General features: G+C 43.4%; 1 protein-coding gene across 3 annotated transcripts in view; it reads right to left on the reverse strand.

Moving 5' to 3' along the window:
• LOC126183187 (monocarboxylate transporter 10) overlaps positions 1–22,859 on the reverse strand; it is a 422,090-nt gene that overhangs the window by 140,807 nt on the left and 258,424 nt on the right. The gene's annotated exons all lie outside the window — the stretch shown is intronic.

Raw genomic sequence — 22,859 nt, forward strand, 5'->3', positions numbered from 1 at the left:
ATAATTCTGTACAAGCTGAAAATGTATTACTCATTCATTAAAACGATACAGAAACATAAGAGACCAAAATATTCTCCAATAAAAGCTGTAATAATACATTACATTACATGAATCATATTCTATACAGCAAACAAACAGGAGTCTCTGTGATAAGAAGTGTACGAGATCTGAAGGGATGGCAAGGAGAGAAGCCAGCTCATACTAATTTTGTGGAAAAGAGAGGCGTGGAGAAGACGAAGTACAATTTCTTATAGAATAAAACTCAGATCGATTGAAAAACTATGTGTATTTATCATGAAATAGACTAACACTACCACTTTTCTTATTTCAGACATACATAACATTTTCTGTCAGGCAGCTAAAGTTCAGTTAGAAGCAGTACTTTCTATATTTACATTTTAGTAGTTTCTGACAGTGTACCACAAAACAAGAAAAATATCGCTAATTGAAGGTTGAACACTATTGGAAGCTTCTGTAGCCTACAGCCATCTAGAATTTTCAGCTGCTACGTAAATACCAACAAACGGAAAAACAGAGTTTACGTTTCATAAGAAATGGCTCTCGTTAACCTTGGAAAATGTTCTACATGTCCCGAAATTCTTCAAACTGATACTGAATTGGTATGTGTTTCTGTGGGGATGAGTCATTTTAAGAGATTCCTTATATAGACGACAACAACTCTGATACTGAAACAATATTAGAAGAAGATGAAGAAGACTGCATTAATTGCGGAGGACATTGAAAGGAAGTGTTGTGGTATCAGTGCTTCATGCGCAGATCTTAGGCTGCATTTTCTGGCTGGGATGATGGTGAAGCGAAAGACATACCCTGGAAGAGCAATTTTTGCGTATAAAGTGTATTGCCTATGTAATTAATCTTATTCTAAATTTTTGTTGCGACTAATATTTCACAACCGAGTTTCATGATGAGCAATCTGTTATTGTATTCTTGGTGTTTCATCTTTGACTTCTATACATCATGCCACATACATAGTTTCTCTGAGTTTTTAAAAATTTCTTCTCTCTTAATGCAAACGTTTATATATTCATTATCTTACCCATAGGTGGAGTAAGACGACGAAAATTAAACTTTTTTTTTAAATGTTTTTCATAAATCGAGGAGTGATAACAGCATTTAAATATTTCTTATTGACCATAAAACGCTAAAATAACTGTTCCTTTAAATTTCAGGTTTTTAAATCACTTACTAAACTGTCAGAAAAATTCTGGAGCTTAAGTTCGTCATTTTACCCCAGCCTCCCCTAACTTGTATTGTAAAGTTCCTGCAAAAGATGCATGTAGTCGATGGGACGAACTTTAATTGAAGACAGTAACTGAAAGGAATTACCAAGAATGGCGTGGTAAATTTGAACTGGAAAAGAAATAGCACTTGGTCAAAGCTTAGCACGCTACACGGTTTCTTAAAAATGACGAAGTCAAGTGTATGTTATATCATGCCATTTCCAAAATTGATAACATCTATTGTACACTACAAGCGAGATATGCATGTGCATAATTCCGGAAACCAATAATTTAACAATGGTAATAGGTGCAAGCATATATGGAACGATAAAGACAGATGGAGCGAGAACATCCCAAGAAATAGCATCTGTGTTTGCTGAACATATTAGGCAAGAATGCTAAAAGCCACACGCCTATTAGTCTCCACTGTGACTGATGTACTGGCAAAAATCGAAATATTACAGTCGCATCTACAGTGACTAACTTGACCTTACATCCTTAGTTAAGCATAAAAACAGCTTATCATAATACTTTTGATTCAGGCCACTAATTTTTGCCTAATGGTCTAGATTTCAGAATAATTGACTCCGTGTCACAAAAATATATTCAAATCTTTCTTCCTGGGGACTGGATTCGTCTTGCGATGAAAGCCAAGACTACTAAGCCTTTCGTACGTCTCAAAGAAACAACAACTGAAATTTTATCTACCAAAAAACGTGTCAACAGAAAAAAACTGATGAAGGCCATCCCATCAAGTCCTTACAGATGAGCTGAATGAGGTTTGAGTGAGAGGTGTCTTGTACACTGCAGTTTAAAATGCCTTCAATGTAGATATTGGCGTCTCGAAAGTAACTGTGTCTACAAAAAATTTTAATTTTTTGAGAAGCAGAACCAGCTATACAAAACTCCAAGAATGTTCACTAATAAAGAAAAGCAAAAGGACAAATTTTGCCTTCATTTTTTCTATTTCTTCCCGCAAACAGCAGCATCCATTGCAATAGCCTATAGACAGAAACTGCCATTTGATCATAAACGTCCTTTAACTCTGTGATGCATAGCGTCCTCTACCATGTACAGCTCTTAAGTTTGGGAGTTTTCAATCATTTCTGAGGCTGCAAATAAACACAGTCCACTGCAGTTGGCACTCCCTACTGGTGTTGTCCCCTGCATGCATTTGCGGCCTCATGACTGACTGTAAACACCAGAGAAGTGTCCTTTAAAAGTGGTCCACTGCAGTGAAAATCATGCACTACGGGTTTAAAGGGGAACGAAAGGGTCACGGACGAAAATATTGCTCAAATTCAGGATTTTTTTCTCGTTACTGGAATGCAGTAGACAAATGAAATTTACTGCAATGAATAAATCATAGATTGAAGTTTTTATCGATATTTTTTAATTGAGAAATATTAATATATCCACTGTGTAATTGGGATTTTCCCGAGACAGCTCTGAAATTTGGAAGATCGACGGTTGGCGGTGTAACTCCGGTTGTGGTTATCTGAAACAGGAAATTAACATATCGCCCAGATCCTTATGGATGTAATTTTAGTTCATCGTAGGGATTTGCAAAAAAAAAAAAAAAAAAAAAAAAAAAAAAAAAATGACGATATTATAGGTATTTGAAAAATCGCCATTTTTTGGACCCCTCTTTTTTCACCGAAAAGATACTATCAACAAAAAAAATCGGCTACGATGAACAGAAAAGAATTCAATTTGCTTCAAGGGAGACCAAAAAATCATAGCGTGGGCACCAACAACTATGCCGAAAACTCTCATAAGCCCTCATTTTCGTCCTCAAAGCCCTTTTCGTCGCACAGCGCGTCGCCGCTGGCGTCTCTATCGTCACAGAATAGGCGCATTGCATCGCCGATTTTGATTTGAAAAGCATTTGTCACGTGCATTAATACAGTATGGACTACATTGAATAGACATACGGCCAAATTTGAAGCAATGTTGACAGTTCCGCTTCGGCTGGTTCAAATGGCTCTGAGCACTATGGGACTTAACTTCTGAGGTCATCAGTCAAAAAATGGCTCTGAGCACTATGAGACTCAACTGCTGTGGTCATCAGTCCCCTACAACTTAGAACGACTTAAACCTAACTAACCTAAGGACATCACACACACCCATGCCCGAGGCAGGATTCGAACATGCGACCTTAGCGGTCGCGCGGTTCCAGACTGTAGCGCCTAGAACCGCTCGTCCACACAGGCCGGCTCGCTTCGGCTGGATATTATTTTTGGAGCGTACCTCGAAATGAAACTATTGAAACTTTCGTCCACATTTTGAGTAAAGCAGCCCAGCAACGCTCCAGCAAATCAAGTTTACTCAAATCGGTATAAATAGGGAGCATGACCGCGGAACCTGTTCCCTAACGCCGAGGCGTGCCGTGCACGCTCGGCTTCCAACGCTCACCGAATCGTCACTTTTTTGAGTTCGCTCATAATATTTTGGGGAATAATTCTTCAATGTATAGACATTAGAATTTCGTAACAAACAAATTTCGAGTTTTTTCGACCATCACCCTGTCGTCCCCACTTAATGAGGAAACTAGAAAATAAAGTAATGACGAACCTCTCCTTTATGATTGCCTTTAAGGCTTAATCTCAAATTTTTTAGAATACTTTATGCTACAGCTATTAAAAAGTAATAAAATGTTTCCATTTTCACTGTGTTGTATTCAACCGATTGACGTTATGTGAAAAACATCTCATGAATTACCACTTTAATTATTATTTTTGTGTTTTCAGATTATGTCCTATATTTAGTCTCCATACTATAGCAATAAAAAGAAAGTCATCCTCATATCACATTAGGATTCGGCTAGTGCTAATAAACTTTAACCTTGATTATCTCTGTGTAATACACCGTTCAGTCACATTAATGTGACCACCACCCAAGTCCGACGTCAACGTACAATAACTAAGTTCGACGTGAACGTACAATAACCACTCACAGATGGCATGTGACAGCACCAACAGTGCAGGGTTCATAAAGCTTGTCGAGGGGACGCAGAAAACAGTGCTTTCATCTACATCTACATCTACATCCATACTCCGCAAGCCACCTGACGGTGTGTGGCGGAGGGTACCTTGAGTACCTCTATCGGTTCTCCCTTCTATTCCAGTCTCGTATAGTTCGTGGAAAGAAGGATTGTCGGTATGCCTCTGTGTGGGCTCTAATCTCTCTGATTTTATCCTCATGGTCTCTTCGCGAGATATACGTAGGTGGGAGCAATATACTGCTTGATTCTTCGGTGAAGGTATGTTCTCGAAACTTTGACAAAAGCCCGTACCGAGCTACTGAGCGTCTCTCCTGCAGAGTCTTCCACTGGAGTTTATCTATCATCTCCGTAACGCTTTCGCGATTACTAAATGATCCTGTAACGAAGCGCGCTGCTCTCCGTTGGATCTTCTCTATATCTTCTATCAACCCTATCTGGTACGGATCCCACACTGCTGAGCAGTATTCAAGCAGTGGGCGAACAAGCGTACTGTAACCTACTTCCTTTGTTTTCGGATTGCATTTCCTTAGGATTCTTCCAATGAATCTCAGTCTGGCATCTGCTTTACCGACGATCAACATTATATGATCATTCCATTTTAAATCACTCCTAATGCGTACTCCCAGATAATTTATGGTATTAACTGCTTCCAGTTGCTGACCTGCTATTTTGTAGCTAAATGATAAAGGATCTATCTTTCTGTGTATTCGCAGCACATTACACTTGTCTACATTGAGATTCAATTGCCATTCCCTGCACCATGCGTCAATTCGCTGCAGATCCACCTGCATTTCAGCACAATTTTCCATTGTTACAACCTCTCGATACACCACAGCATCATCTGCAAAAAGCCTCAGTGAACTTCCGATGTCATCCACCAGGTCATTTATGTATATTGTGAATAGCAACGGTCCTATGACACTCCCCTGCGGCACACCTGAAATCATTCTTACTTCGGAAGACTTCTCTCCATTGAGAATGACATGCTGCGTCCTGTTATCTAGGAACTCCTCAATCCAATCACACAATTGGTCTGATAGTCCATATGCTCTTACTTTGTTCATTAAACGACTGTGGGGAACTGTATCGAACGCCTTGCGGAAGTCAAGAAACACGGCATCTACCTGTGAACCCGTGTCTATGGCCCTCTGAGTCTCGTGGACGAATAGCGCGAGCTGGGTTTCACATGACCGTCTTTTACGAAACCCATGCTGATTCCTACAGAGTAGATTTCTATTCTCCAGAAGAGTCATTATACTCGAACACAATACATGTTCCAAAATTCTACAACTGATCGACGTTAGAGATATAGGTCTATAGTTCTGCACATCTGTTCGACGTCCCTTCTTGAAAACGGGGATGACCTGTGCCCCTTTCCAATCCTTTGGAACGCTACGCTCTTCTAGAGACCTACAGTGCACCGCTGCAAGAAGGGGGGCAAATTCCTTCGCGTACTCTGTATAAAACTGAACTGGTATCCCATCAGGTCCAGAGGCCTTTCCTCTTTTAAGCGATTTTAATTGTTTCTCTATCCCTCTGTCGTCTATTTCGATATCTACCATTTTGTCATCTGTGCGACAATCTAGAAAAGGAACTACAGTGCAATCTTCCTCTGTGAAACAACTTTGGAAAAAGACATTTAGTATTTCGGCCTTTAGTCTGTCATCCTCTGTTTCAGTACCATTTTGGTCACAGAGTGTCTGGACATTTTGTTTTGATCCACCTACCGCTTTGACATAAGACCAAAATTTCTTAGGATTTTCTGCCAAGTCAGTACATAGAACTTTACTTTCGAATTCATTGAACGCCTCTCGCGTAGCCCTCCTCACACTACATTTCGCTTCGCGTAATTTTTGTTTGTCTGCAAGGCTTTGGCTATGTTTATGTTTGCTGTGAAGTTCCCTTTGCTTCCGCAGCAGTTTTCTAACTCGGTTGTTGTACCACGGTGGCTCTTTTCCATCTCTTACGATCTTGCTTGGCACATACTCATCTAACGCATAATGTACGATGGTTTTGAACTTTGTCCACTGATCCTCAACACTATCTGTACTTGAGACAAAACTTTTGTGTTGAGCCAACAGGTACTCTGAAATCTGCTTTTTGTCACTTTTTCTAAACAGAAAAATCTTCCTACCCTTTTTAATATTCCTATTTACGGCTGAAATCATCGATGCCGTAACCGCTTTATGATCGCTGATTCCCTGTTCTGCGTTAACTTTTTCAAATAGTTCGGGTCTGTTTGTCACCAGAAGGTCTAATATGTTATCGCCACGAGTCGGTTCTCTGTTTAACTGCTCAAGGTAGTTTTCAGATAAAGCACTTAAAAAAATTTCACTGGATTCTTTGTCCCTCAAAAAAATTTCACTGGATTCTTTGTCCCTGCCACCCGTTATGAACGTCTGAGTCTCCCAGTCTATATCCGGCAAATTAAAATCTCCACCCAGAACTTCAACATGGTGGGGAAATCTACTCGAAATATTTTCCAAATTATCCTTCAGGTGCTCAGCCACAACAGCTGCTGAGCCAGGGGGCCTATAGAGACATCCAATTACCATGTCTGAGCCTGCTTTAACCGTGACCTTCACCCAAATCATTTCACATTTCGGATCTCCGTCAATTTCCTTCGATACTATTGCACTTCTTATCGCTATAAACACGCCTCCCCCTTCACTGTCCAGCCTGTCTCTGCGGTATACATTCCAATCTGAGTTTAGGATTTCATTACTGTTTACGTCTGGTTTCAGCCAATTTCCGTCCCTAGTACTATATGGGCGTTGTGACCGTTTATTAATGAGAGCAGTTCTGGGACCTTTCTGTAGACGCTCCTGCAGTTTACTATTAGCACATTAATATTGTTATTCCCTGTTGCATTTTGCCTACTCCTACCTTGCCGCGTCTCAGGAGGTGTCTTGTCGGGCCTAGGGAGGGGACTCTCTAACCTAAAAAACCCCCATGTGCACTCCACACGTACTCCGCTACCCTTGTAGCCGCTTCCGGCTTGTAGTGCACGCCTGACCTATTCAGGGGGACCCTACATTTCTCCACCCGATAGCGGAGCTCGAGAAATTTGCACCTCAGATCTCCGCAGAATCGTCTGAGCCTCTGGTTTAAGCCTTCCACTCGGCTCCAAACAAGAGGACCGCGATCGGTTCTGGGAACGATACCACAAATAGTTAGCTCTGATTTCACCCCGCGAGCGAGGCTTTCGTAATGCGGAAATTGTGCGATTTATGTGACTTCCAAGAGGGTATGATCGTTGGCTTTCGGACCAAGGATGGAAGCATTTCCGAAGAGGCTAAATTTGTAAACTGTTAACGTGCCATCATGGTTAAAGTGTACTGTGCATGGCAAAAATCGCGCTATCATAAACCGGCGATGAGGCAATTGTGATGCACCAGAGACAGTGGATGACAGGGATGACCGACGGATGTGGAGATGTGTACGGACGAATAGGCGTGGATCTGATGAGCAGGTTACAGCCCATACGAATGAAGGGGCTACTAACAATGTCTCCTCAACGACCGTTCAGGGAACGTTGTTGCACATGGGCCTCCACAGCAGGTGCCTGTTCATGCACCCATGATGACTGCTGTTTATTGGCGACGAAGGCTGGAATATGCGCTCCAGTACCGCAACTGGACGTTCATTGAGTGGTGACAGGTGGCGTTTCCAGATGAACCACGTTTCATGCTCCGTCAGACAGGTGGCCATTCGCGTGTACAGCGTTAAACGTCTGAAAGCAAACATCCTGCAACCAGGAGGGAGCGTTATGGCCTGGAGAATGTTTTCGTGGCATTCCCTGGGTGATCTCGTCGTTCTGGAAGGCCGCAATGGATCAACACAAGTATGCACCTATCCTTGGGGACCATATCCATCACTACATGCAGTCTGTTTCTTCCTCGGCACTTTGGTATCTACCAGCAGTACAATGCAATGAGTCACACAGCTCGCAGTGTACATTCGTGTTTCGAGGAGCATCAAATTGAGTTTACCGCTGGTCACCACACTCTGCGGATTTGAATCAAATTGAGAATCCGTGGGACCATGTCGATAGTCCTATTCGTGCCATGGATCCTCAATCGACAAATCTACTGCCTCTGGAGTCAGCATGTCTCCACATTCCTGTCGGTACCTTCCAGAACCTCATTGGCCCTCTTCCTGAATGTTTGCGCTGCAAAAGGTGATTATTCAGGCTTTTCCCAAGTGGTCACATTAATGTGAATGGACCGTTTATTTGTGGCAAACAGCTTAGCTGAACTATCCTGTATAACATAACCAAAAAGAAGCCCTAGTACAATTAAAATTACATGCTTGTTGGGAAAAATTTGGCCTTCATTTAAAAAATTTATGGCCGTGGTGTTCAGTACGAAAAAGATAAAAGATGAACTTTGTTTACTGATGCCATTCTCGGATGTATGCAATGTTTGTGGTGTTCCAAACAGCAGACTACTCATTCAGACAGCCAAGTAAGCTCACCGAACAAAATATTAGTCAGACATTTAATGAGTATCTTGGTAGCTTTGGAGCACTGCAGATGGTGACGAGACTGTCATTTGACCTTCCACCGCTGACTTAAGTCGTGGCAGTCGATTATATGGAATCAACTCAGTAAGATGCATCGATGTGGAGAATGGTAGAATGGAGTAATTGTGTTTGGACATACCCATGACCACGTCGTGAATGAAGCTGCTTGATTTGCTGATATATCAACGTGGACGATCCACTATGCCTACAGGGAAGAGCGTACCACTCGCAGTCATGTAACACGGCGTAAAAACAGTGATCATAAAAAGATTTTAACTGACAGGGGTCAATGACTAGTGTCATCTCTCGGCAATGAAAATCGGTTTCAATTCTGAGAGGAATTTCCGTTGCCAGTGTATGCACGTCCATCTCAACTAGTTTCCAAGCGAACATTACGAAGGGAACCGCAAGGAATGAACATCTGGAAACGGGTACCTCGCAAAAGACCGTTGCTTACAAAGCCACACAAAGCTGCACGACTTCAATGGGCCAAAGAACACAGAAACTGGACAATATCTGGCTGGAAGCGTGTCGTGTGGTCCGGCGTGTCACGATTTTGCGTCCTTTGAACTGGTGCAAGATGTCGAGTGCCCAATGAGGCGTTGAACGCTCATTGTGTGGATGATGTAGTTCAAGCCAGTGGTGGTTCTGTGATTTGGGGGCTGGTTTTCGTCCACGAATATGTACCATTCTAGGTGACTAAGTGTTGCTCCTCTTTCTTAATCTTCATGATAAGTGTGCTGTGGACGCCGACGTCTTCCAAGATGACAACAGTCGTGTTCACGGGGCTGCACGCATACATCCTGGTTTTACGAAGACCAGTCAGCTAAATTAGCAGATCTTAATCCCATACGAAACGTCTGGACAGTTTGGAACTGTGTGCGAAACTTAGCAGTCATCGCCGAAATTAGGCAGCTGTGGTGGGTCTAACCAACAATGAGTCACTCCAGGTGGATAGGGCTTACCTGAAGAAACATTTGCAGTATTTTTTTCACCGAACTGAGTCCACTATCAAGGCTGGAAGCGGTTTTACAAGGTATTAGTGGAACTTGTCCTGGAGGTAATCGGTTTCTTGTCTGATGTGCTTCCACTTGATACGGGCTTAGCGTTCTCGCGCTGATTTTATGGTTCCTATTAGGTCTGCAGTACGGCGTTTGAATCCCTGTCTTTAGTGAACAGTATCCGTGTCACACGCTGTAATGTTCCTCGATTATGCCTTTAGATGTTTTTATTTTCCATTTTCCATTTTTGTTTGACAGCGCACATAAGTTTTTATTAAGACATATACTGGCAGCCAAAATATCCGACACAGTGATATCATGAAAATCACGAGCCACTTTTTATAATGTTATTTGTTAAAACTCAGTCCCATTCTCAGGGAAAGGGCGTTGAGGACAGATGTGGGTATCCCGCATTATCGTCTTGGATAAGTTCCTTTCGGCGGTGGTTTGCCGTTGCGTTCCCATAACGGGTGTATCTACGTCATGTGAATGACTATGATGAAGGCTTATACAGCGTAGTGTACGAAGGGAAGGGAGAGGTGAAACCCGGTACCGGCACGTAGCCTACTGCTCTCACATAACACCAAGGTGGCTGCCGATTTTAGTCTCACTCCATTAGATGCTGCAGAGAGGTTTAGAAACTAGTCCAGACTTTGGCACAAAGTGTCGTAGTGTGGAGCACTGCATACTCTCCTGTAATGCAGAAATACTGATGGTGAAAATTTCTTCCACCACCAGGATTCAAACCGGTCACCTCTGAGTCGATCGTCACCACACAGGAGTGCTTTAGCGACGTCGACTACGTAGATGGGTGCTATTACTTGTACTTCTTTGTATTGAGTCGATCTGTTTTACAACTGTCAGTATGAAAACCTTTTATTGTAGATGAGCACATCATATACAGGAGGAACATTTGTTGTTGAAGGGCAGAAAACGAAAATATTAATATGGCATTAATTAACTCCAGAAGTGTCCATGGTTTCATTCATTAACGGTGAAGAGCACACTCAGCACTACGAACAGAAAGATATCTGGAACTGGAAGTCAGTACCAGTGACATCTTGAATTCCGGGTGGAATAGCCGTACATATCACAAAGAAAAGTTGCCGATAGGAACTCGATAATATGTAGTGGTATTAGCAGTGATGTTACTACAGATTGCGGATCCGGAATAATCTGGCTATAGGTAAGTGAGAAAACTGGGGCAGGCACTGTAATCGAATACTTACATGGGCTGGACGCTGTGGCCGAGCGGTTCTAGGCGCTTAAGTCTGGAAGCTCGTGACAGCTACGGTTGCAGGTTCGAATTCTGCCTTGGGCATGGATGTGTGATGTCCTTAGGTTAGTTAGGTTTACATAGTTCTAAGTTCTAGGGGACTGATGATCTCAGATATTAAGTCCTATAGTGCTCAGAGCCATTTGAACCATTTGAATTTACATGGACAATCTACCTCAGGAGCTGCAGCATCAGGACTTCACAAAGGTGTTTTGGAAAATGTCGCACATAGATTTCCTGGTCATATTGTAATAATAAAGAGAGATTTTATACTACACGCCCTAGATTGAGGCACATGCGTGATTTGAGCAGATGTCTGTGATAGGAATTTGGCGGTATTTTATTGAATGTTCTATTCGAAAATTGCCCTTAGCTGTTACTTAGAGAAACGACTCGAAACGTCCCAAACCTACTAGCAACTAATAGACCCGATTTTGTCGATTCAGTTAACGTACAAGATGCAATACAAGTCCTCAGCGTTGCAGCAGTATACAAAATACACTCCTGGAAATTGAAATAAGAACACCGTGAATTCATTGTCCCAGGAAGGGGAAACTTTATTGACACATTCCTGGGGTCAGATACATCACATGATCACACTGACAGAACCACAGGCACATAGACACAGGCAACAGAGCATGCACAATGTTGGCACTAGTACAGTGTATATCCACCTTTCGCAGCAATGCAGGCTGCTATTCTCCCATGGAGACGATCGTAGAGATGCTGGATGTAGTCCTGTGGAACGGCTTGCCATGCCATTTCCACCTGGCGCCTCAGTTGGACCAGCGTTCGTGCCGGACGTGCAGACCGCGTGAGACGACGCTTCATCCAGTCCCAAACATGCTCAATGGGGGACAGATCCGGAGATCTTGCTGGCCAGGGTAGTTGACTTACACCTTCTAGAGCACGTTGGGTGGCACGGGATACATGCGGACGTGCATTGTCCTGTTGGAACAGCAAGTTCCCTTGCCGGTCTAGGAATGGTAGAACGATGGGTTCGATGACGGTTTGGATGTACCGTGCACTATTCAGTGTCCCCTCGACGATCACCAGTGGTGTACGGCCAGTGTAGGAGATCGCTCCCCACACCATGATGCCGGGTGTTGGCCCTGTGTGCCTCGGTCGTATGCAGTCCTGATTGTGGCGCTCACCTGCACGGCGCCAAACACGCATACGACCATCATTGGCACCAAGGCAGAAGCGACTCTCATCGCTGAAGACGACACGTCTGCATTCGTCCCTCCATTCACGCCTGTCGCGACACCACTGGAGGCGGGCTGCACGATGTTGGGGCGTGAGCGGAAGACGGCCTAACGGTGTGCGGGACCGTAGCCCAGCTTCATGGAGACGGTTGCGAATGGTCCTCGCCGATACCCCAGGAGCAACAGTGTCCCTAATTTGCTGGGAAGTGGCGGTGCGGTCCCCTACGACACTGCGTAGGATCCTACGGTCTTGGCGTGCATCCGTGCGTCGCTGCGGTCCGGTCCCAGGTCGACGGGCACGTGCACCTTCCGCCGACCACTGGCGACAACATCGATGTACTGTGGAGACCTCACGCCCCACGTGTTGAGCAATTCGGCGGTACGTCCACCCGGCCTCCCGCATGCCCACTATACGCCCTCGCTCAAAGTCCGTCAACTGCACATACGGTTCACGTCCACGCTGTCGCGGCATGCTACCAGTGTTAAAGACTGCGATGGAGCTCCGTATGCCACGGCAAACTGGCTGACACTGACGGCGGCGGTGCACAAATGCTGCGCAGCTAGCGCCATTCGACGGCCAACACCGCGGTTCCTGGTGTGTCCGCTGTGCCGTGCGTGTGATCATTGCTTGTACAGCCCTCTCGCAGTGTCCGGAGCAAGTATGGTGGGTCTGACACACCGGTGTCAATGTGTTCTTTTTTCCATTTCCAGGAGTGTACATTGTGAATGCGATGTCACCTACTACGTGGAAACTAGGAGGCATGTTAACATCAACATGAGTGCTATGTTCTTCTGGTGTAGCATAACAGGTCTTCACTAGTGGTGCACCATCATCGCGATTGCGGGCAGCCTATGAAGTTTCAGGAAATTCGAGTTCTTGCGAGACAGACATGGATGCGCACACGCAAAATAGGAAAGACAACTGAAATCCAGAAGCAACGGAAGAATATTCGTGCAGAGGAAGCCTACAGGCTCCCAACGACTCAGTTGTCTATAATCCAGGCACGACGGGCTGAGTGTGATCGCAGGGCAGAATCCTCAAAGAACATTGCCGCGACCGGCTGCACAAACGGCGCATGCAGAACTGGCATCGTTTTTCCGCCACTAACAGCAGATAAAATCGAGTCTCATAAGCTTGTCACTGATTCACTGTGGGTTACCAGTTACCAGCAAGCCGTGTAACCCACGAAGAGTCTGCCACAAACGCTTTCCGTTTCTCCTATCACCGACCAATGGTATTTTAGGGTCAACAAACCCCATTAAACTTGATGTCGGTGGTCTTATAACAGCGTAAGAATGCGATGTATATGGGAACGCCCACTTCCCGCCTAAATTAGTCTGTACCCTGACGAAGGACGCTACAACACGGCCAAAAAATCTGTTATTTTAGCGTTTCAGAATTTTAAGTATCTTAAAAAGAATTACTCTGCAGTACATTCAAAAGGATTTTAATAATATCGATATGGGTTTCGCTAAGTTATAACCGCCAATGTGGCAAATTTTCCGACATACGCAAATATTTCTTAACGTTTATAGCCACCGAATTACGTCATCGTCTTTATTTCTTATAAACTGCAACTATACACTTTTTCTTTGACATTGGAAAGAGCCTTCGAACACTACCTAGCAACACAACAGACGTGGCACTTGATCAAATAGGAACAAGAAAACAGTGCCGTCTGCCACTCTGCCGCTGTCAGGAGAAGAGGCCGCAGAAACGTCTGCTCTGCTGCACCAAATGTAAGCAAACACTTAACCTAAGTACGGTTTGTGTGTTTATTGTTAGGACCTTGAGTCGAGCTCTAGTAGCACTTCCTTGTTTACGCCAAATAACGCAGTCAGTCGACCCGGTTGCTCAAGTAGTGCTTCAATGTTTGCGTATGTGTTGTATTGCCGTCAGGCTTTTCGGCAGTTTATTACCATTTCACAATTGTTCTTTGTGATAAATCGGAAGTAGCGCCTTATACGGAGAAAGAGGAGAGCCACACGCCTCGCAGTGTATGGACATTGGTATTGCTACTGCGGCAGTTGCCAGTGCGCTTTATGCTGTGAGTAGTCATTCTGAGGATGCAATCAATATGGAAGTTCAGCAACTAACAGAAAACAGGAAAGAGTCGTGAGGTAAGCAATCAGATCGTTACTGACGAATAGGTTGCTACAGAAAACAGTCCCTCAGGCATCGTAACAGAAGCTGTTTCCGCTCAAAAGAACTCTATACGGTCTGATGGACAAAATGACAGTGTTGATGTGAGCTAATGTAAGATATGCTGTAGTTAAAAAACAACAGGTGAAATGACTATGGCCCTTACTATGTTCATATCGCAAGTAAAATATACTGCATTGGCCGTGCGGTCTAACGCACGGCTTTCCAGGAGGGAAGGAGCGCTGGTCCCCGGCACGAACCCGCCCGGCGGGTTTGTGTCGAGGTCCGGTGAACCCGCCAGACTGTGGATGGTTTTCAGGCGGTTTTCCATCTGCCTCGGCAAATGCGGGCTGGTTCCCCTTATTCCGCCTCAGTTACACTATGTCGGCGATTGCTACGCAAACAAGTTCTCCACGTACGCGTACACCACCATTACTCTACCACGCAAACATAGGGGTTACACTCGTCTGGTGTGAGACGTCCCCTGAGGGGTCCACCAGGGGCCGAACCGCACAATAATCCTGGGTTCGGTGTGGGGTGGTGGAGGGGTAAAATAGACTGCGGTAGTCGTCGTGGGGTTGCGGACCACTGCGGCAGCGGCGGGGACGGAGCCTCTCCGTCGTTTCTAGGTTCCCGGTTAACATAACTTAACATAACATAAAATATACTGTATTAGCAAGATGCATCCAGTGTCTGTTGGGAAATTAATACACTTCGGTCATCTTGGGACTAAAGACAAAATTATTAATATTATCTTTGCCGAAGTACCAGAAGCAGACCCAGCACACGTTACCACCACGCATTCCTCAACGTATTAAATAAGTCTGCAGGCCTCTCTATCCCCAAATGACATTCAAGTTCATTTCGCGTTAGAAACTCCGTTATGTGGTGTAATCAGGATTTGTCAACAGTGTCTAATTTACCACTTAAACGGAATAAGGTCTCCGCGTCTCTGGAAGACTGTCTGCAATACTGAAGATAGATGCTCGAACTAAGAGGTTCTTAAAGAAGGAAAAACTTCTTAAGTGGATACAGTATTGCGAAAAGATAGAGATACCAAGATGTTTTATGTGTGGAATACAGTAAGGAAATCAGAAACCGTAACTGGAACCCGGACCAGGATGAAATAGATGACAACTGTTTGGAAGTATGCTTGAAAACTTCACCATCTTATGTCCGTAGCCTCGCTATTCCCCCAGTAGGCAGACTATCCGACCACTTTCAAAGTCCAGAGTTTCATTTGAAAGGGATAAAGAAAACGCTGAATTTCTCAACGAAATCTGTCCTTGGAATGGATTATGTTCAATATCCTATGCTGTCTAAAGTGCCAGATCACGCACTGACGACACCTTCCGAACTTTTAACGACATCCTGACTCTACTACTCAAATAAATGTTCCAGTTCCCGAACCTGAAGCAATGCCTAGCACTCTAATGTTATAATGGCCCATCTCGTTGTCCTCGTGTGTATAGAAAACACTTGAAAGGTTTATTAAGGCCAATTTAGAATGATGGCTGGAATCCGAGATTTACTCTCAGGAGGCTATTTAGAATTTGCAAAGTGTAAAGGAACCCTTGATAATCTTTCTTGTTTGGCCTCTGAAATTCTTTGGATATTCAGCAATAGGCAAAAACTCACAGCAACATTTATTGGCATTAAGAGTGAATGTGATAATGTGCAAATTCGATTCAGCTTCAAAAATTAAGCGATGTTGGAATTTCAAGATATTTTGTGTTTAGCACTCAAACCTTCCTAGCGCACAGAACTATACAGTGAGGTTCCAGCATGAATAATTCGGCTCTCTTACAGAATCATGAGGACTACCCCAAGGCTCAGTTCTTAGTCCACTTCGATTTTTAATCTACACGAGAGGTATGGAAATCTTTTCACCGGCCGTTAAAATCTCCAGTATAGTGATGATCTATGCCTTTTTCTACGGATCCAAATTTAGAATCTCTTTGCCTACCTTCAGACAGTGCAATTTACGTTCTAATCCCATGTTTGGTTGTCATCAGCCTAACAGTGTCAGTTGAGAAATCATCTGTAGTTGATTTCAGCCTCAAGACAATTGGTCGATCAGCTCACTCCTTTTGTTTGGAGATATGGTTTTGACATGCCCTTAAAGTGAGATGATAACGTATCTTATACAATCAAGAAAACAGAGAACAGCATTAATGCAATGACTCTTAATTCTCTTTATACTACACAAGGGTCTCTTCCGCTCAGTCGTAGATTATGGATCCTTCTTATACCTAATCTCTGCCAAACGGCACTTCATAAACTTGACATGATACAATTCTGATGCTCGCAAATACATTTTGGGCCAATGCGATCGACCCCAGTGATTACCTTACTAGTAAAGACTGCTGAACGCCCGCTGTATCACAAGAGACAGCAGCCTAATATCTGAAGCAACGACACAGAGGAAAAACGTTTGGCATCAAGCCTTTATCGTATGTGGGGCCACCAATTACAACCGCCATAGATCTCCGACATTGGTTGCGTAACCTCTGAACCGTGCAGGATACATATATAACATGAAGGGAGAAGGAAGATTAGGGTTTAACGTCCAGTCGCCGACGAGGTAATTAGAGATCGAACACGAACTCCGATAGGGAAAGACTGGAGAAATAAATAGGCCGTGGCCCTTTCTAAGTAACCATCCCGGCATTTGGCCTACGCGAATTATGTGCTACGGAAAACCTAAATCCGGATGGACGCGAATGTGAACCGCACTCCTCCTGAATGCGAGATCAGTGCCTTACCAGCTAGGTCTTTCTGGATCGATGTCCGTTTCACACACTGTATTCTTTTGTGTGTGAAGAATTGTCCTGAAATATTGACCACCCCTTTGTTATGTCCTGTATACCCTAATGACGATCCCATGTCTACGAAATATGGAAATCGTGGGTTTTAGACTGTAGTCTTGCTTTTCCAGAGCACTTTTCCAAATCTTTGCAGATCTTTGCACTTCACGCAGGACCACTCATGTTCAACATAACTTCAACGCCTGGGTATCAGTCGTTACTGTAACGACAACAACAACCGAAAATGAAATATGCCAACGTCTCAGAAATTTTCAAATTTCCAGGGATATAATACAAGGAGAGAAAAGTTAAGCAAATCTTGTACAGAAACCAGATGGCAGTCGTAAACTCTAAGAACATGAAAGGAAGGCATCAATTCAGAAGGGAGTGAGGCAGGCGTGTAATTCAGTCTGTACATTCAGAAAGCAGCAAAGAAAGCTGTGGAGAAATTTAAAAAAGTAATAATTAAAGTTTAAAAAATAAAATTTTTAAAATTTGCCAATGACATTAAAATTCGGGCAGATACGGCAGTACAGAAATGAAACTGCAAGCTCGTCGACAGAATGGATAGTATTTTAAAAAGAGATTTAAGATGAACACAAATAAAACAACTGTTGTGGAGTGTAGTCGAATTAAATTATGTAGTGCTGAGGGAATTAGATTAGGAAATACGACACTAAAAGTAGTAGACGAGTTTCCCTTTTTGAGTAGAGAAATAACTGACGATGGCTGAAATAGAGAGGACACAAAATACGGACTGGCAATAGCACGAAAATGTCAGGAAAAGAGGTACACTTTAATGGGCAAATTGAAGTTTTTGGAAGCCTATACTGAAAGTATTTATCTAGCGAGTAGCTTTACTTGGTAGCGATACATGGACAGTAAACAGTAGACTAAAAACAGGAAGAGAATGAAAATTTTTGAAATGTGATGGTACACAGAAATTAAATCGGATCGGGGGGGGGAAGAGGAAGGGAGAGATAAGTTGGCAGGGCATACAGTACAGTAAATACTACAGTAAATAGGTTCAAACGAACGTAGGCTGCAGTTGTTATGAAAAGATTTGCACAGGATAGCCTATCGTGGAGAACTTAGTTTTCAGACTAAAGGCTGTACATGCAAACGGCCTTTTTTTAAAAAAAAAAAAACCACGTGATTCATGATTCATGTGAAAAGGCCACCTGTTGCCACTCAGTGGGTATCCAGTAGCGGTACTGACGTGCAAATTCCAGCCTTCATCGCCAATGAAGCAGTCAGCATGGGTACTTAACACCAGGCACCGCTTACCGTACGCAGCAACCTTCGTTGAACGGTCGTTGTTGGTAGCCCCGCCCTGTTCGTAACCCCTAGGTTCATCTGTGTTGTCAGTTGCTCAACAGCTTCACATCTGTTCGCCCGTACACATCTCTGCAGCGGCGTTCACCCCTATCATCTATGGCCCGTGGTGCACCACAGTTGCTCGGCGCTGGTTTTGGAAAGCGCTATTTTGCGATGCGTGCATGCTTTATTTCAACCGTACCGGGACGCGAACAGTTTACAAACTAGGCCGTTTGGAAAGTACTTCCACCCTTGGCACGAGAGCCAAATATCATACTATTTTGGACGTCAGATAAATCGTTTCGTTTCCACACTACGACAACGACTGCACTGTTTTTCCGCGTCCCCCCCCCCCCCCCTTCCCGACACGCTTTGTGTATCCTCCACGGCTAGTGAGTGATTACTGCACGTAAGCGTCTAACATAGGCTGTAGTCACATTACCGCGACTGCTAACTGCCGACTGTGAGAGATTACTGCACGGTGGCGTCTAACATAGGCTGTAGTCACATTAATGTGACTGGACCATGTATATCCTTCTTGTATTGTGGTGTTATTAGATAAGAATTATCGGCTGCTAATCCAGACGTGTTGGATGCTCCAGAATTGTACCTAATAACTTCATATGGATGACACCCTTCCACCCAGTACATGAAACTGTCTGCTTTCATATAAAGTAATTTGGGATCGGTGAAGTTTGGCTTCGGAATCTCGTTTTGGAATTGGTTCATATGAAGGTTGGAGAGGTCCAGAACGAACATACCGATATAGACAGGCTTCGCAAACTGCATTGAAATCTCGGCCACCTCCACCTTCATTGAAGGTGGTGGCCCGCTTAAAATTTAGCCTAGCGATGTACTCTATTGCGCTATAACGCCCATCCCTCCGAGGAACTAAGGAAATCGCACACACAACCACTATTTACTAATAAATGAATATACTACCACACACTCTATCACTCAACGAATAGTGTGAGTACGGTTGGTCTCTATTCCATTTCCACGGATGAATCATTTTGCGACGGTCTGGTGTCAATGGCAGCGATAATTTCTTTACGCACGAGATGAGCCTCGCCGTTATGGGACGGGGCGGGGCCGCAGAGGTCTAAAGAGTGCTTACAGACCGTCTCACGAGCTGTGTCCGGACCGTCAAGCGAGCCTGAAGGTGGCTTTTCCGGGAGATTACTCGTGCATGGCGATACATGCTGTGGATAACGCTATGTGGAAAGGAGTATGTGACTAGCTGCATAAGTGAAGTTACGTGAACCTGTTGCAGTGTACCTTATATAACGAGAAGCGATCACGGCTGTTGTTTCGGCCCTGTCTAGAGTCCGTGCGTTTGTAAGGAAGTAATCATCGCAGTCACTTACATGGGGCTATCTTGCCACTGTGCTGCAGAAAAGGTGCTATTCTGCGCAGTTTACGGCGCTGTATTGATTTCACCTTGGCTTCAGGATGGGTGAAGAGCGAGATTGGTGGAGTCATTTGAGTTGTATCTCACAGCACGACTGATAATGTTGAGCACCTACCGTTACATACTGACAGAATGCAAGTATCAGACTTGCTGGTACTGGGAATGTGTTTGGTGGTTTCAGTTTGAGTAGTCATATTAATCGATCGCTAATGATATTAATTTGGATGTTTTAAACTTAAAGCCTTTAAATATTTTTAAATTTTAAGCTCAGAATGTTTAAACTTGGTGGACCTTTGTAGTTCTGAAGTGAATCACTGTCATCTAAATCTAATCAGTGGTTTTGTGGTACTGAGTAAATTTGGTTTCTGTTGCACGATCATGAACATGAAACATTCATTGATTTGACTTATCTTCTAGCTGTATTGCGGGTGTTATTTAAAATTTATTAAGGTTTTGAAGTTTCTTTCTTTTTTAAATAAGCTTTAAAGTTATCTCGTGTACGGTATGGGTTTGGTGTAGGTGTTTTATAATTGTTTGGTTGTCAAAGTTCTGTTCTGTTTGGGTAGATAGCCAGCTGATTAGCGTTTTTCGGTTTTCGGTTATAACTTTATAATAAAGAGTGTATATTGTAAAACTTAAGGTCTCTGAGTTGCGGCCCTGGCACCTCTTGATTTCAGTGATTTGTCCTTCTGGTTTTTTTTTCAGTTGTTTACTCAAGCGTCTTCAAAATGTTGATCAGCTGTTAATTAATATTTAACTGTATGGTTGAAGTTTTAAGGGTTCTTTTACTTTATTCCACAGGAAGCATGGCGGAGGATCTCACATTTGTCGTCATGACGCGGCAGCCCAGCTTTTAGCTGCAGTGCAGTATGTACCTCATAATCTCATGATCGAAAGACTACCTGACATACCACATACAGAATGGCGCCACCGCCCTCGAGCAGGCACCTCTTGTAATCCTGATCCTGGGAGCCTTTGAGGCTGCAGAATGCACGCCCTCAGCCCGCCTCTGGGTGGCACCTGTATCTATGCAGTATGCATACATTTTCTACCTGTACCCCAAAATGTTCACAATGTGCGAACCATTTAATTCATCTTCTTTTATGGTATTATTCCATAAAGATTATTAGTTGCGTATCCATACTTGTAGAATTCTTCGTGATTTACCTAATTACTTCATGTGGATCGCAGCCATTCGCCCAGCAGATGAAACCATCTGTATCCATTTAAAGTAACTTGGGGTCGGCGAAGCCTGGATTCACAAACTCATTATGCAACCGGTACATGTGGAGTTTGTAGAGGTTCAGAACACACAGGTTGACATAGACAAGCTTCGTGAGTGGTACTAAAGCCATAGTCATCTCCACAGCGCCTATGTCTTCACTGAAGATTGCGCCCTGCTTAAAATTTAGCCTGTTGATGTAATCTCTTGCTATATAATAGCTCCCCCCCCCCCCATAGACTAAATGAATTTTCCATTTTTTCAAAAACTTAATTATTCATTCATTTACAAAAATGTTTTTTAAAGTCCCACATCTCGAAAGCCCTCTGTTCAGTGTTTACATCAATGTACTTCTGCATCTAGTGAGACTGCTTGAAAGAGATGCTGCAGGTGAATATAACAAGTTCCATCCCAAAACTGAGATATTATTGAAGATTTCTTGAGTACAGGTTATATCTCTGCTTATTCACTAGCTTTGTCATCAGCTTGGAGACCTTCAGATACCTCATTTAAAGTATCTCTAGGAGAGTTCAAATCGTCATAATGGCGAAGAGTCGAAACACCCAATATTTATGTCCACTAACAGGTGTCTGAATACTTTTGATAAGACACTGTATAAACACTGACTACCAGCTTGACTTCAGGGAGCAATGGAGGAAGTTATCTGAGAATGCCAGCCACTCACACTGGCAAATCGTGATATTACCATTCAAAACCCCATCGGACGAAGAATACAAAACAGACGCTTCCTAACAATACGTCAATCGTGGCTATGAAAATGTCAACAACAGATTACAGCTGATGTCTATAAAGGACGTAATATTTTACTGACATTGTATTTTCTGTCTCATACTGTTGATTCCAGCTTGTACATTTGATGAGCCTGCATTTATACATATACCTGCAGCAGAATAGTTTTTTCAGAGTTGATACGAAAAGAACCACGTTGCCGGGAATTTAACAGTTAATATTAATAACTGCAGAATTTGATTCTTTACCGAAATAGTTGAATGTAGGAAGAATCCGGTTTAATGTCCCGTCGACGACGATGTAATTGGAGTCAGAGAAGAAAGATCGATATGATAAGAATGGGAAAGGAATCAGTCGAGCCGTTTTCAAAGAAAGTGTCCCCTGTTAAAAGAATAAAAAAAAAAACCTAAATATGGATGACCAGATAGAGATTTGAGCCCTACTCTTACCGAATGCGAATCGAGTGTGGGAACCAATGCAATATTTCGCTCGGTTTCAGCGACCAGGGAAGCATGAGTTAAGTAAGGTTGAATATAAGGTCATGGCTTACCAGCAATTAGCTTTAGATTATGTGAAAGTTAATTTGTATATTTTATCATGTAGTTTATACTTTTGAAATACGCAATACTAGACTCTGCTGCTGCTATTGCTGCTCTGTGCGTACGTGGTGCGCGCGCTCGCACGTGTGTGTGTGTGTATATGATACCAAAAACGCTAACTGCAATTTCTGCCACGAGTTTCTTCTCAAACAGGATTATGCGTTTAATTTTTTGAGATTTTCTCAACTCCGAAATAATGTATAAGCTGAGCGTAGTTGACAAACTATATGTGTTGCCACGTGCAAAAGCACAGAATAACACTAAGTTTGACATGTAAGACCTCATACTTTCATAGATGTGATTAGGTGAGATGACGCGGCAGCGACTAGAAGCTTGCAGGTTCCGCGCGAAAAGGCGAC

The sequence above is a fragment of the Schistocerca cancellata genome, chromosome 4, assembly GCF_023864275.1.
Source record: "Schistocerca cancellata isolate TAMUIC-IGC-003103 chromosome 4, iqSchCanc2.1, whole genome shotgun sequence".
NCBI classification, from domain to species: Eukaryota; Metazoa; Arthropoda; class Insecta; order Orthoptera; family Acrididae; genus Schistocerca; species Schistocerca cancellata.